We start from the raw sequence: 13,024 nt of genomic DNA, 5'->3' as shown, positions 1-13,024 counted from the left end.
ATTGTGGTAATTGTTTCACAACGTATTCAAAGATTAGATTGTCACTTTGTACATCCTAAACATATACAATGTTATTGTCAATTATACTTCGATAAAGCTAGAAAAAAAAATTGAGTCACTTTTAAAAAGCCAAAAGTACAACAAATCCTGCAATCATTCAGCAAGCATTTATGAGGTATACATATATAACTTATCAATAATGGGCAATGTATCAGAAAACATGGAGCCTGTATTCCAGTGAAGCAATTGATCAAAATAACAATATAAATACATTTTACAAGAAATTTTTAAAAGTAACCAATTTGACAAAATATATCAAAACAAGAAAAGCATGGGGGGTGCTAATTATCAGAGGATTATTATGGAATTGTTGCCTTTTTAGAGATTAAAAAAGGATTTGTATATGAGGTAGGTGAGTGGCCAGAGACGTGACCAGGAGCAGGTGCTCTTGGTGAGGTAACTTTTCCATTATTGAAAATGGCATGCATCTACAAAAAAAGAAACCAGAGATTGCTGAGTCTCAGTGGTCTCCAGAAGAGATGTGGTTAGGGAGAAAATTGGGGCCATATTGGAGTCTCTTATACCTTGGTAAGAAATATGAGTGCTATTTTAAGTACACAGGCAGTTACTGATTTTAAGGAAAGAGGTCCAGTTTACGTTTAGGCTGATTACTTTTGCTGCATGCTTCATGGGGGAACAGACAGGAGAGGGCAAGGACATCCTTATCCTATTAAAGTGTGGTTAAAAAAGGAATATCTGAGAAAGGAGAAGAGACTGATAAAATAGGAAGAAAACCCAGTATATTTTTATAAAAGCTGAGAGCTTCTATATGGAAGTTGTGGTCAGCTGCATAGACTGCTGTATTTCTAATTTAACAGAGTCTGATTTTTAACCCCCAAAGTTACTTACTTCACAATATAGCAGGCTCTTGAGAATCGTAAGAGGATACTGAGTGGTCTAGTAGGATTTACTTAGGATTTAGAAAAAGTTATATTTCTAAAATTTTTCCTATTAAAGATAGACTTAAGTCTTTTATGCCCCATGTAACATGTGAAATGTCTGTGTCAGTCAAATGGGGAAGGTATAAATTATAAAGTCAAATGAACGATTTTGCTGAATTAACTCTTTTACTTCATACTTTACCAATTTTGCCCTTGTTAGCTTCTGGTCTGAGAGTAGACTGTACAGTCAAATTTCTGGTGGCCTGTCAGTCACACCTGGCTATCACACCACTGGCTAAATACTCTAAGTTACATTAGAGTATTTTAAAGAACCAAAGGTTTACATAACTCATGGGACCTAGGACCATAAAACAGGTGCTGCACTTCACTACATTTGTATCAGTATAGAAACAACATTTCATTGAAATTTACATGTGAGTTAAATTTATAATGATGGTTATCCATTTGTGTCACAAAATACACTGATAAGCTTAGGAATGCAAGCTAAAAAAATTCTTATCACCTGCATAATAACAAATCCAGTTAGAACAGAAACCTCATTTAAAATTAATGTTATTTAATAGCTTTGTGTTTTCCAATGTAATCAGCAAAAAGTTCAGGCAAATTTTTCAAATACTAAGGTGTTATCAAAGTCTAATTCTAAACATGCAGTTATTTTTTTATTTTTTAAATTTTATTTTATTTTTAAACTTTACAGTGTTGTATTAGAAACATGCAATTATTTTTTAATTCACTTTGACGAATGCAGTGAATGTGAATTGTTCATAACTACAACTGTCTAAAACAGATCCACAATTTCCACCTGAAAAAATATATCTAAATATGAAAGTTTATTCAAATGTCCACTTGCTGAAATTAAACCCTTTCTGTTTTTCAACAAAATATATATATGTGACCTTACATTGTTCTCCATTTTGTATGGAATGAACTGCTTTTGTCTGTGTCTTCTGGGTCTCTCACATTATATATCATTTTGTGCTTTGAAAACACTTCTAATAATCAGAATGTGTTTTCATATTATTCTTCTAAGGTCAGTTTGATGAAGATAATAAGCTTCGTACAAAAATTCAAATTTTAAAATTTGCTCTTCTAAATCTAAACTATTATTACCTTTTCAATATTTTGAAAACAAAATATTTAAGCTGTTCAATTTTTTTTTCTTTCCTTAACTGCTAATTCACAATAATATTCTAAGTCCTTTCACCCACTTTTGGCCTCACTGTCCACATCAGTAAAATAGAAGTGCCAAATGGGACTTTTAATACAACTTATTAAACCCATTAAACCACTCTAGATGAAGACATAATGATCGGAGAAGGAGGAAGAGGAGACAAAGGGAAGGAGAAAACATTCTAATCACAGGGGAACACAGTGAAAGCTAGGAAGTAGTGTAAGTAGATTTGCAATGGTACTTAAACCCATGAGGTCTGAGTCTTCACAGAGCAAAATGGAGACAGTACCTTTCTTAGAAATAAATTACCTATTATAAATTTGCTTTATCATATTAAAATATCATGGAATTTTAAAAAGAAGAATAAATAACTTTACGGTAATGATAGTTTCAACAACTTTATGAAATGTTTGGTCTGAGTTAATTTTAGTCTTAGAAGGCACTTTAAATTCAATCTCACTTAATTTTCAGGGACATTCTTTAATCAAATCACTCATGTGGACCACCAGTCACAGATTTCAACCCAATTTTACATCTGAGCTGGCTGAAGCAAGAGGAATTAAATAATGTGTATAACTCACAAGGTGAGTTAATGATGCAGTTGAAGGTAGAAAATGGCACCTTTCATCTTCCTTTTAGCCATTACCTCCTAACACTTAAATTTTCTTTATAACTGGATGGAGATTTGTATATTTAGAAATGAAATAGATCAATGAACAATTAGTAGACTGGTGATAGATAATTTTGAAAAGAAATCTTAAGAATAGAATATGGCAAACAGAAAAAAAAACACATTTCACATGTTCAACAAGTGACAAGTAATACCTAATATTGATTATTTTCTTATCATTTGACCCTCATTAATTACAATTAATCATACAGGTGGTTTATTAAGGTTGTATAACTACTATGTTCACTTTTATATGAATTTCCTACCTTTCACTTGTTTTGGTTTACTTAGCTTCATTCATTTATTCATTAATTCAATCATTTGTCTACTCTGAAACTGTTAGATGCTGGTTCACACAGATAAAGTATGATCCCTCCCATCAAAAAGATTATACTTTCAAAGGGAGAAACAGAATCAATCACATGAGATGGTGCTTTAAAATGGAACAATAAATATTTCTACAGAGTAAAATTGGGAAAATGTGAATTGGTGGGTCAAGAAAAGATTCATATTATTATGTATTCATATCGTTAATCCATTAGACTGGGAATGAATGACAGGGTAAGCATTGGTCAGGCTCATATTTCTGCAGTCCTCTGGCTGAATATGACAGTCCTAAACATGGAGGAGGGTAGAGTCTGAGTAATTAATGATAAATGCAAATAATTTATATGTGTTACTTAGGATAGAAACAATGATTGGAAATGCAAATGATTATTGAAGAAGGTAAGCCACATATCAAAAGGCTTTCTGGAACATTAGACAGGGGGATACCAAGAGTATCAAGCCTCAAACTTATGGTACTTTTTGTTTATGTGTTCTCTTGTTTGCAGATCAAATTTATCATTTTTTCTTTCCATTTCAGTTACAACTGCTTCTGGGTTGGTTAATTATTTTTTTAATTTCCACATTCAGCCTTGATTTTACATTGAGTTTATGTTTCACACTTCACTTTCCTGCCATTTTAAAAGTCTCTGAAAGATGACTGAAAAATGTATAACCAGAACAAAATTTAAAATAGATGAGATAGCATTTTCAAGACAGAGCGCTCTTTATTCAAACAAATACTGTAGAGACAGACACGTCAAAAGTGCCCTTTTCCTGTCACATCATTTGCTAAATTCAAGTTGCAACCTTTAAGTTTATTCATTTCTCTTACTTGACTTGCATTGACTGTTACTTAATGGAGAAATACATATATATTTCAGAAATTCTGATCAACCTTGTACTTCAACTCGTTTGTGGTTAGTTTGGAATTTTTTCTATGCTCTGAGCTGCCTTCTACAATCATCAATTCTTCATATTTTTGCTCCCGGGTTAGTACTGAATGGAGTGATATATCTTCAATAGCAAATTCCTTGCTCATTTGTGGTCCTTGAGGAAAAGCATATAGGTACAAACATGCAAAACTAGCCTGCCTGGTTTAAATTTCTACTGCATCTCTTCTGATTCAAGTTTTGCTTTTTTCTGGTTCTTGGTGTGACAATGATTTTCTATTGTATCCTGGACATTTTAGCTATTATATTAGAGACTCTGCTTTTATTTAAATCTTTTATATTTTGCAGTCACTCTGTTTTGGTTTAGCACACAACTGACCCTAATTTTGTCTGCTGTGGTCCTGGTGGCAATTAAATCTTCAGTCTCTGCAGTGATATTTTTGGTCTACTTGAATGACTTCACTTTCACTTTTATGCATTGGAGAAGGAAATGGCAAAACACTCCAGTGTTCTTGTCTGGAGAATCCCAGGGACAGGAGAGCCTGGTGGGCTGCCGTCTATGGGGTCGGACAGAGTCGGACACAACTGAAGCGACTTAGCAGCAGCAGCAGGTATACCTAGTATTCATCAGGGCTTTTGCTGGAGGGTTAACTCAGGCTGACTACCTGGTCCCTCTAGGTGGAGGAAGGGAGAATTACTTCCCAGGCTGAGTGTTTACTGAGGTAGAAGAGGACCTTTCCAACTAGGCTGCTTGCTATGGAAAAGGGGATAAATGACTCTATATTATCCAGAGGTCCAGGAAGTTATAAAATAAGAAATAACAATCCTCAAGAAATTTAATTATTTAAGTTGCTATTTCATATATTTACCAAGGGGATACTTGCTCATCCCATGTATTGATATAGTAGAACATTAATAGGCAGTAGTGTTGGAGAAGACTCTTGAGAGTCCCTTGGATTGCAAGGAGATCCAACTAGTCCATCCTAAAGATCAGTCCTGGGTGATCATTGGAGGGACTGATGTTGAAGCTGAAAGTCCAATACTTTGGCCACCTGATGCGAAGAACTGACTCATCTGAAAAGACCCTGATGCTGGGAAAGATTGAGATCAGGAGGAGAAGGGGATGACAGAGGATGAGATGGTTGGATGGCATCACCAACTCAATGGACATGGGTTTGGGTGGATTCCGGGAGTTGGTGATGGACAGGGAGACCTGGTGTGCTGCAGGTACTACATAAGGTGTTCACCATTTCAGATTAGCTTAAACAATAAAGTCAATAAAAGCTAAAAAGGAACCCTTGTGCTCCTTGGAGTTCTGAAAATGTTAAGCATATATAGCTAAGGATGCTAATTTAAAGTCTTTACAGTCAAGTAACCATACTGAGGCTGTTCATCTGAAGTAGGAAGGTGGTGGGGGCTTAGTTGCTAAGTTGGGTCCGACTCCTCCAGGCTCCTCTGTCCATGGGATTTCCCAGGCAAGAATACTGGAACAGGTTGCCATTTCCTTCTCCAGGCATGAGAAGTAGTATATTTAAATATTCATGCCTAGGACTTTACAGACATATAGGACTTACCAAAAATTTATGGACAGAATCTGCTTTGGATTGTTTTTTCCTTCCAGTTTTATTGAGAAATATTTGACATATAGCATAAGTATGTATAAGTTTTGCATGTATAGCATAATTTGCTTACATTACAAAATGATTATCACAATAATTTTATTGAATACCTATCATCTTATATAGATACAAAATTAAAGGAATAAAAATATATTTCCTTCTGATGAGGAATCTTAGAATTTATTCTCTTAACCACTTTCATGGGCTTCCCTGGTGGCTCAGATGGTAAAGAATCTGCCTGCAATGTAGGAGACACAGGTTCAATTCCTAGGTTGGGAAGATCCCCTGGAGAAGAAAACAGCAATCCAGTCCAGTACTCTTGCCTGGAGAATTCCATGGGCAGAGGAATCTGGTGGGCTACAGTCTATAGGGTGGCCAAAAGTCAGACACTTTCACTTTCAACCACTTTCATACACTTCATACAGCATTAATTATTAATATCACATTGTATATTACATTCATAGTAGTTATAAATGGAAGCTTGTACCTTTTGACCATCTTCATCCAATTTCCCCAGCCCAGCTTTGCCAAAGACAAATCTGATCTCTTTTTCTATGAATGTGTTTGTTTCTGAAGTCTAATTAACCTACAACACTGTTAGTGTCTGTTAGAAAATAGTGATTAGATATTTCTATATATTTCAAAATGATCACCACAGTAAGATAAATCTTATTATGTCACCAAAGTTACATAGTTTTTGACTACTTTCCCCACACTGCACATCTTATATCCATGACTCATTAATTTTGCCACTGGAAATTTGTACATCTTAATCTCCTCACCTACTGTTTCCTCTCTCAACCCCTATCCCTGGAGCAAACACCTGCTTGATCTCCTTATCTATAACTCTGTTTCTATTTTGCTATGTTTGTTTTTTTCTTTATATTACACATATAAGTGAAATCATGGAGAATTTTTCTTATTTGTATTTTCTTATTTGTCTGACTAGTTTCACTTAGCATATTGCTTAGTTATAAAAAAAAAGAATGAAATCTTTCCATTTGTGACAATATGGATGGACCTCGGGTTATTTTTTTAAAGTTGCTAAGTAAGTACTTCACAATGCTAGTTGAGAACTAGTACAGTGGACAACAGTCTTAGTCTCGATCATCCAGCAAATTCTCTTTATCACTGAGGGATCTGAATGAAAAGTAAGAGAATCATTGTACCTACTTCCTAAGACTTTTGTAACAACTAACTTCAAATTTAGTGGCTTAAATCAACACAAGTTTATTCTCAGTTTTGTTGATAAAAAGTCCACACTAAGCTTCACTGAGCTGAAATCAAAGTGTTGGCAGGGTGTAATCCCTCTGAAGGCTCTATGTATATCCTAGCTTCTGGTGGTTGCCAGCAATTTTTGATTTGCTCTACATCACTCTAATGTCTACCTCTGTGGTTGCATATAGCTCTTCTGTGTATATAATCTTCCTCTACCTCTTTTACAAGGACATTTGTGGTAGCATTTAGGGAATCACGTAAAAATTCAGGATAACTTGCTCTTCTCAAAATCCTTAACTTAAACATACCTGCAAAACCACTTTTCCTCATAACATTCACAGTTTCCAAAGATTTGGGCATGGACATATTTTTTGGAGCCAGTATCAGCCTAATATAATTACTTTTTGAAAATTGCACTTAACTTTTCAAGCTCAGGAGTAAGAACAGGAACTAAGAAAATGAAGAAAAATGGATTCCCAATATACTGATATCCTAATCTTCAGAACCTGTGACTATAACATGCTATGTAACAAGGTAGAATTAAGATTGCAGATAAAAGAATGCTAATCAGCTGACCTGAGATAAGCAGGCCTAATATAATCACTGATGCTGATACAATTTTTGGCTGTAGGCAGCAAAATGCAGACAGGGGTTTCTTTTGCTATCACAAAGATCTGGCTCTGCACCCTGTTCCAGCCAGATGTTGATTCAGTTAAATAAAATAAAGATAATTATATCTACTTATTAGAGTTGTTTTAAGGATTACAGATACATAGTATTAATGCTAATTATTTGTAGATAATATTTTAATTTTAGCATTTCTAATGTTGAGATGTGACTTAAAATGAACAGTTTCTTACAATTACAATTACTGACACTCTAAAAGCTTATATTTTATATTTGAGATAATGGAACACTTTATAATCTATAATCCCATGCAAATTAATTACTTACATTTCTATACATAGGACTTCCCTGGTGGTTCAGATGGTAAAGCGTCTGCCTACAATGTGGGAGACTCAGATTCCATCCCTGGGTCAGGAAGATCCTCTGCAGAAAGAAATGCAAACCCACTCCAGTACTCTTCCTTGGAAAATCTCATGGAGGGAGGAGCGTGGTAGGCTACTGTCCATGCGGTTGCAAACAGTTGAAGAGGACTGATCGACTTCACTTTTCTATACATAGAATTATTACAATTCCAGATACATAGTGGGTATTAAATTGTAACTATTCTGAGTATCGGAGAAGGCAATGGCACCCTACTCCAGTACTCTTGCCTGGAGAATCCCATGGACGGATGAGCCTGGTAGGCTGCAGTCCATGGGGTCGCTAAGAGTCAGACACGACTGAGCGACTTCACTTTCACTTTTCACTTTCATGCACTGGAGAAGGAAATGGCAACCCACTCCAGTGTTCTTGCCTGGAGAATCCCAGGGACGGGGGAGCCTGGTGGGCTGCCGTCTATGGGGTCGCACAGAGTCGGACACGACTGAAGCGACTGAGCAGCCGCAATTCTGAGTATAATGATGTGAGGTGGTTGAAATAGAAGTGAAAAAGTTCATTTTTGGACTTTTAAGTCTAAATAATTGTTGTGTAACTTAAAGATACAAATATCTTCCCTGATTGCTCAGTCTGGTAACGAATCTGCCTGCTATGCAGGAGACAAGGGTTCGATCCCTGGGTGGGGAAGGCATTCTGGAGGAGGAAATGGCAACCCACTCCAGTATTTTTGCCTGGGGAAACCCACAGATAAAAGGAGTCTGGCGGGCTACAGTTCACGGGGCCTCAAAGAGTTGGACATGACTTAGCGACTACACCACTACTACCACCAATGGTATAAATACTGGCATAAGAGAAAGGTGTTCACCTGAAAAGTTGGGGCCAAAAGGCTGACAGAAGTGCTCAAAAAAACAGTGAGGAGACAAACTGATTATAATCATTCCACATAACTTCTTCAGTGAGTTCTGAGTTCAGACAAAGCAGATGTGAGCGAGCAAAAGTTGAAGGAATTGGAATTAAAATATTTTAAAGTAGAGCGTAAACGGCAACAGACAGTAAGGACGAAAATATAACAATGAAAGTGTTAGAGGGACTAATTAGTCGATGGATTACAAGGCTATACCGTATTTTTGCCACTTTCCCCACGCGGGACCCCTGTGGACTTCCTGTGCTGTGTTCCCCAACCCGGGCCATCACTATTCCCAGGCCGAAACCCCGGTGGCTTTGCCTGGGACTAGAGAAGTGGGAGCGTCACTCTCTTTTCTTAAACAAAAGAACACAACCTTTTTCCATCTTCCTGCAAAGCCGCTTGAATGAGTCCGGACGTTCCACACCACATTCCCTGTTTTATGCACAACCTCCTCACCTCTGTGGAACTCCAGGTCTTATAACTTGGCCTCATTGCTTGCGATGCACTATCCTTTGCACTGCAAAGATAACTGTAGTCTGACAAGGCCTTTGAGCACCACTGCGCATGCGTGCGTGTTTACGTTGTAGTGCCACCACAACCAACCCCGCCCCTCGTTTTTATGTCAACTCATTTCAGAACCGTCTCCTTGCCAGCTGTGGTTAATTTACACCATTAATTTCAGGTGAGTTAGCCGATTTGCCAGTTTCCCCTTTAGGGGAAAGACTAGGGTCGGTGGAAAAGCTGCCTTTTCGCAAGAGCCTGTCTCCCAAGTCAGGACACAGGACTGAAAAGGACTCTTTCCACAGAAAGCTTCTCCAGGTACTCTATACTTTTGCTGTTGTTTTGATACACTTCTTATTCCACTTAAAGGCAGACGTCGAGGTCCCAGACGCCTACTCTCCTACATACTCTTGGCCACTTCAGTCAGTGTTCCGGGAAATTAGTGGAGGCTAGGATTCGGGGTCCATGAAGTAACACCAGTTCCTCCTTGGTTTCAGAGTGTGGCAACAGGTGTCTCCATGGCCCCCAGGGAAAGCCATTAGGAAGAGAGGAGTACATTGTACGGGTGAGAAGAAAAAAAGGCATTCCCTTTTGGCCCTCTTCTACCTACTTAATAATCATTTGCAAATATGTTTCTACTGGTGAAAGGATTGTTTGGTCCTGACGGTACATTGCCCCTCCCCCCTTCAGCATGTAGTAAAATTTTTTTATTGAGTCCCACAGATTGTGTATTAAACATTGTAGAGGATATGTATGAGGTAAAGAGTAATGTGGGGCCCCCCAGGTGGCTCAGTGGTGAAAGAATCCGCCTGCCAATGCAGGAGACACAAGTTCATTTCCTGGATAGGGAAGACCCTGCTGGAGAAAGAAAGAGCAACCCACTAGAGTATTCTTGCCTGGGAAATGCCACGAAGAAAGGAGCTTCATGGGCTACAGTCCATGGGGTCGCAAAGAGTCAGGCACGACTGAGCGACTAAGCACAACACAAGTTTCTTCCTACAAAATTACTTTTTCTTTAGAAAGGTAACCAACGAATTCTTGCTGTGGTTGATGTTTGAAATTGGGTAGGGCTTACCTGTTTTATTCCCTATTCTTAAGGTGTTAGCTCTCACTCTTAGGCTTGATCCTTCTAAGTGCCCTGATGATAGTTTCAATTCTTTACCCCTTCATCTTGGTGGATTTGAATATAAGCCTGTAGCCCCTAAGCACCGTGTTCTAAATTGTATTTCAGCTAGAAGGAATAGCATGTGTAAAAATACTTGCTCATCTCTTTATTATCCCACCAATGTTTTGCCCTATCACATTGATGTGTGTTGTCCTCATGTCTCATTTTGTGTATGTGAACTTAAGAGTTGGCCAAAACATCAAGGGAAAATTCCATGTAGATTTTGAGAACTAATTTTTCTATGATTTTCTCCTCTCCATGATGCTGCTCTTCAGATTTTATCACTATTAGCAGTCCTGAAATGCAGCTAATTTCTCCTCTGCCTAGTCAAACTGTTGCTTTATTCATAAATTATACTCTTTTGTTTTGCTGGGTTTAATATGGGACTCTTCTCAATTGCATTCCTTCAGTGATATTAGCTCCTCGAGTGTTATCTGAATTGATTGCTTTCCAGTGTCTGAAGATAGTCACTTAGGTAATGTGTGTGGGCCATGTTTTATAGTTGTATTTGCCAGGTTTGATCTGATACAAAAACAAATGATACTTCATCTTAGCTAGCGTTGATTGTCTCTACTTTTGAGACTCTGAGGTGCTAAGCATTTTAGACTTTAATTTATATGAAGTAGAAATCCACTGAATAGTTTTAAGCAATAGAATGATTATTGTTTTACAAAGCTTATGCTAGAAATAACATGGAAAATATTGAGGGATAATTACATTGGAGTCATGGAGAAAATTGAAAAGGACATAGTGGTAACTTAGGAAAAAATAAATGAATAAGAACCTGAAATAAGATAGTAGAAAGCAAAAATAGAGATTGCAATAAAATAGGAGACAGCTCTTCAACTTAGGAGGAAATTACCTTTTCATATATCTAGGGTTAAGGTGAAGGGGAAAGGCAGGAAGATTAGTGTGAAAATTAATATAATGTGAAATATTACAGTAAAATGATTTGGATTAGAGATAATGTTGGACTAGAATACACTCATAGTAGTGGTCAAATTTTGGGTATATCTGTAAATAATAAAGTAAGGATTTACAGTGGAAGTGAGAAATAGATTTAAAGGACCAGATCTGATAGAGTGCGTTATGAACTATGGATGGAGATTAGTGACGTTGTTCAGGAGGCAGGGATCAAGACCATCCCCAAGAAAAAGAAATGCAAAAAAGCAAAATGGCTGTCTGGGAGGCCTTACAAATAGCTGTGAAAAGAGAAGTGAAAAGCAAAGGAGAAAAGGAAAGATATACCCATTTGAATGCAGAGTTACAAAGAATAGCAAGGAGAGATAAGAAAGCCTTACTCAGTGATCAGTGCAAAGAAATAGAGGAAAACAAGAGAATGGGAAAGATTAGAGATCTCTTCAAGAAAATTAGAGATACCAAGGGAACATTTTATGCAACGATGGGCTCAATAAAGGACAGAAATGGTATGGACCTAACAGAAGCAGAAGATATTAAGAAGAGATGGCAAGAATACACAGAAGAACTGTACAAAAAAGATCTTCATGGCCCAGATAATCACTATGGTGTGATCATTCACCTAAAGCTAGACATCCTGGAATGTGAAGTCAAGTGGACCTTAGGAAGCATCACTATGAACAAAGCTAGTGGAGGTTGATGGAATCCCAGCTGAGCTATTTCAAGTTCTAAAAGATGATTCTGTAAAGTGCTACACTCAATACACCATCAAATTTGGAAAACTCAGCAGTGGCCACAGGACTAGAAAAGGTCAGTTTCCATTACAATCCCAAAGAAAGGCAATGCCAAAGACTGCTTAAACTACTGCACAATTGCACTCATCTCACATGCTGGTAGAGTAATGCTCACAATTTTCCAAGCCACGTTTCAGCAATATGTGAACTGTGAACTTTCAGATGCTCAAGGTGGTTTTAGAAAAGGCAGAGGAACCACATCAAATTGCCATCTGCTGGATCATCGAAAAAGCAAGAGAGTTCCAGAAAAACATCTATTTCTGCTTTATTGACTATGCCAAAGCCTTTGTCTGTGTGGGTCACAGTAAACTAGAAAATTCTGAAAGAGATGGGAATACCAAACCACCTGACCTGTCTCTTGAGAAACCTGTATGCAGGTCAGGAAGCAACAATTAGAACTGGCCATGGAACAACAGACTGGTTCCAAATAGGAAAAGGAGTACATCAAGGCAGTATATTGTCACCCTGCTTATTTAACTTATGTGCAAAGTACATCATGAGAAATGCTGGGCTGGATAAAGCACAAGCTGGAATCAGGATTGCCAGTTAAAATATTAATAACTTCACATATGCAGATGACACCACCCTTATGGCAGAAAGCAAAGAACAACTAAAGAGCCTCTTGATGAAAAGTTCAACATTCAGAAAACTAGGATCATGGCATCTGGTCCCATCACTTCATGGCAAATAGATGGGGAAACAGTGGAAACAGTGGCAGAATTTATTTTTGGGTGGGGGGGGGTGGTGGAGCTCCAAAATCACTGCAAATGGTGACTGTGGCCATGAAATTAAAAGACGCTTACTCCTTGCAAGGAAAGTTATGTCCAACCTAGACAACATAGTAAAAAGCAGAGACATTGCTTTGCCAGCAAAGGTCTGT

The 13,024-nt window shown here is 37.6% G+C and overlaps 2 long non-coding RNA genes across 9 annotated transcripts in view; one reads left to right on the top strand and one right to left on the bottom strand.

The window, feature by feature from the left end:
- Positions 1-9,354, bottom strand: part of LOC147373937 (uncharacterized) — a 39,111-nt gene extending 29,757 nt beyond the window's left edge. The window contains exons 1-3 of one of the 3 annotated variants that reach the window (XR_015162251.1): positions 9,140-9,354; positions 7,812-7,907; positions 5,722-6,003 (exon numbers count right to left, since the gene is read on the bottom strand). This is a non-coding gene — a long non-coding RNA (uncharacterized LOC147373937). Of the gene's footprint in view, positions 1-5,721; positions 6,004-7,811; positions 7,908-9,139 lie in introns of those variants that run through there. The other 2 variants (XR_015162249.1, XR_015162250.1) reach the window with 2 other exon arrangements.
- Positions 9,355-9,382: 28 nt separating this feature from the next.
- Positions 9,383-13,024, top strand: part of LOC147373935 (uncharacterized) — a 197,376-nt gene continuing 193,734 nt past the window's right edge. For 4 of the 6 annotated variants that reach the window (XR_015162244.1, XR_015162245.1, XR_015162243.1 and 1 more), the window contains exon 1: positions 9,383-9,585. This is a non-coding gene — a long non-coding RNA (uncharacterized LOC147373935). The remainder of the gene's footprint in view (positions 9,586-13,024) is intronic. The other 2 variants (XR_015162248.1, XR_015162247.1) reach the window with 1 other exon arrangement.

This window comes from Bos grunniens, chromosome 4 (genome assembly GCF_055505025.1).
Source record: "Bos grunniens cultivar Pamir isolate PY7600 chromosome 4, Bosgru_T2T1.0, whole genome shotgun sequence".
Taxonomy (NCBI): domain Eukaryota; kingdom Metazoa; phylum Chordata; class Mammalia; order Artiodactyla; family Bovidae; genus Bos; species Bos grunniens.
This window is presented reverse-complemented; position numbering and strand designations above follow the sequence as displayed.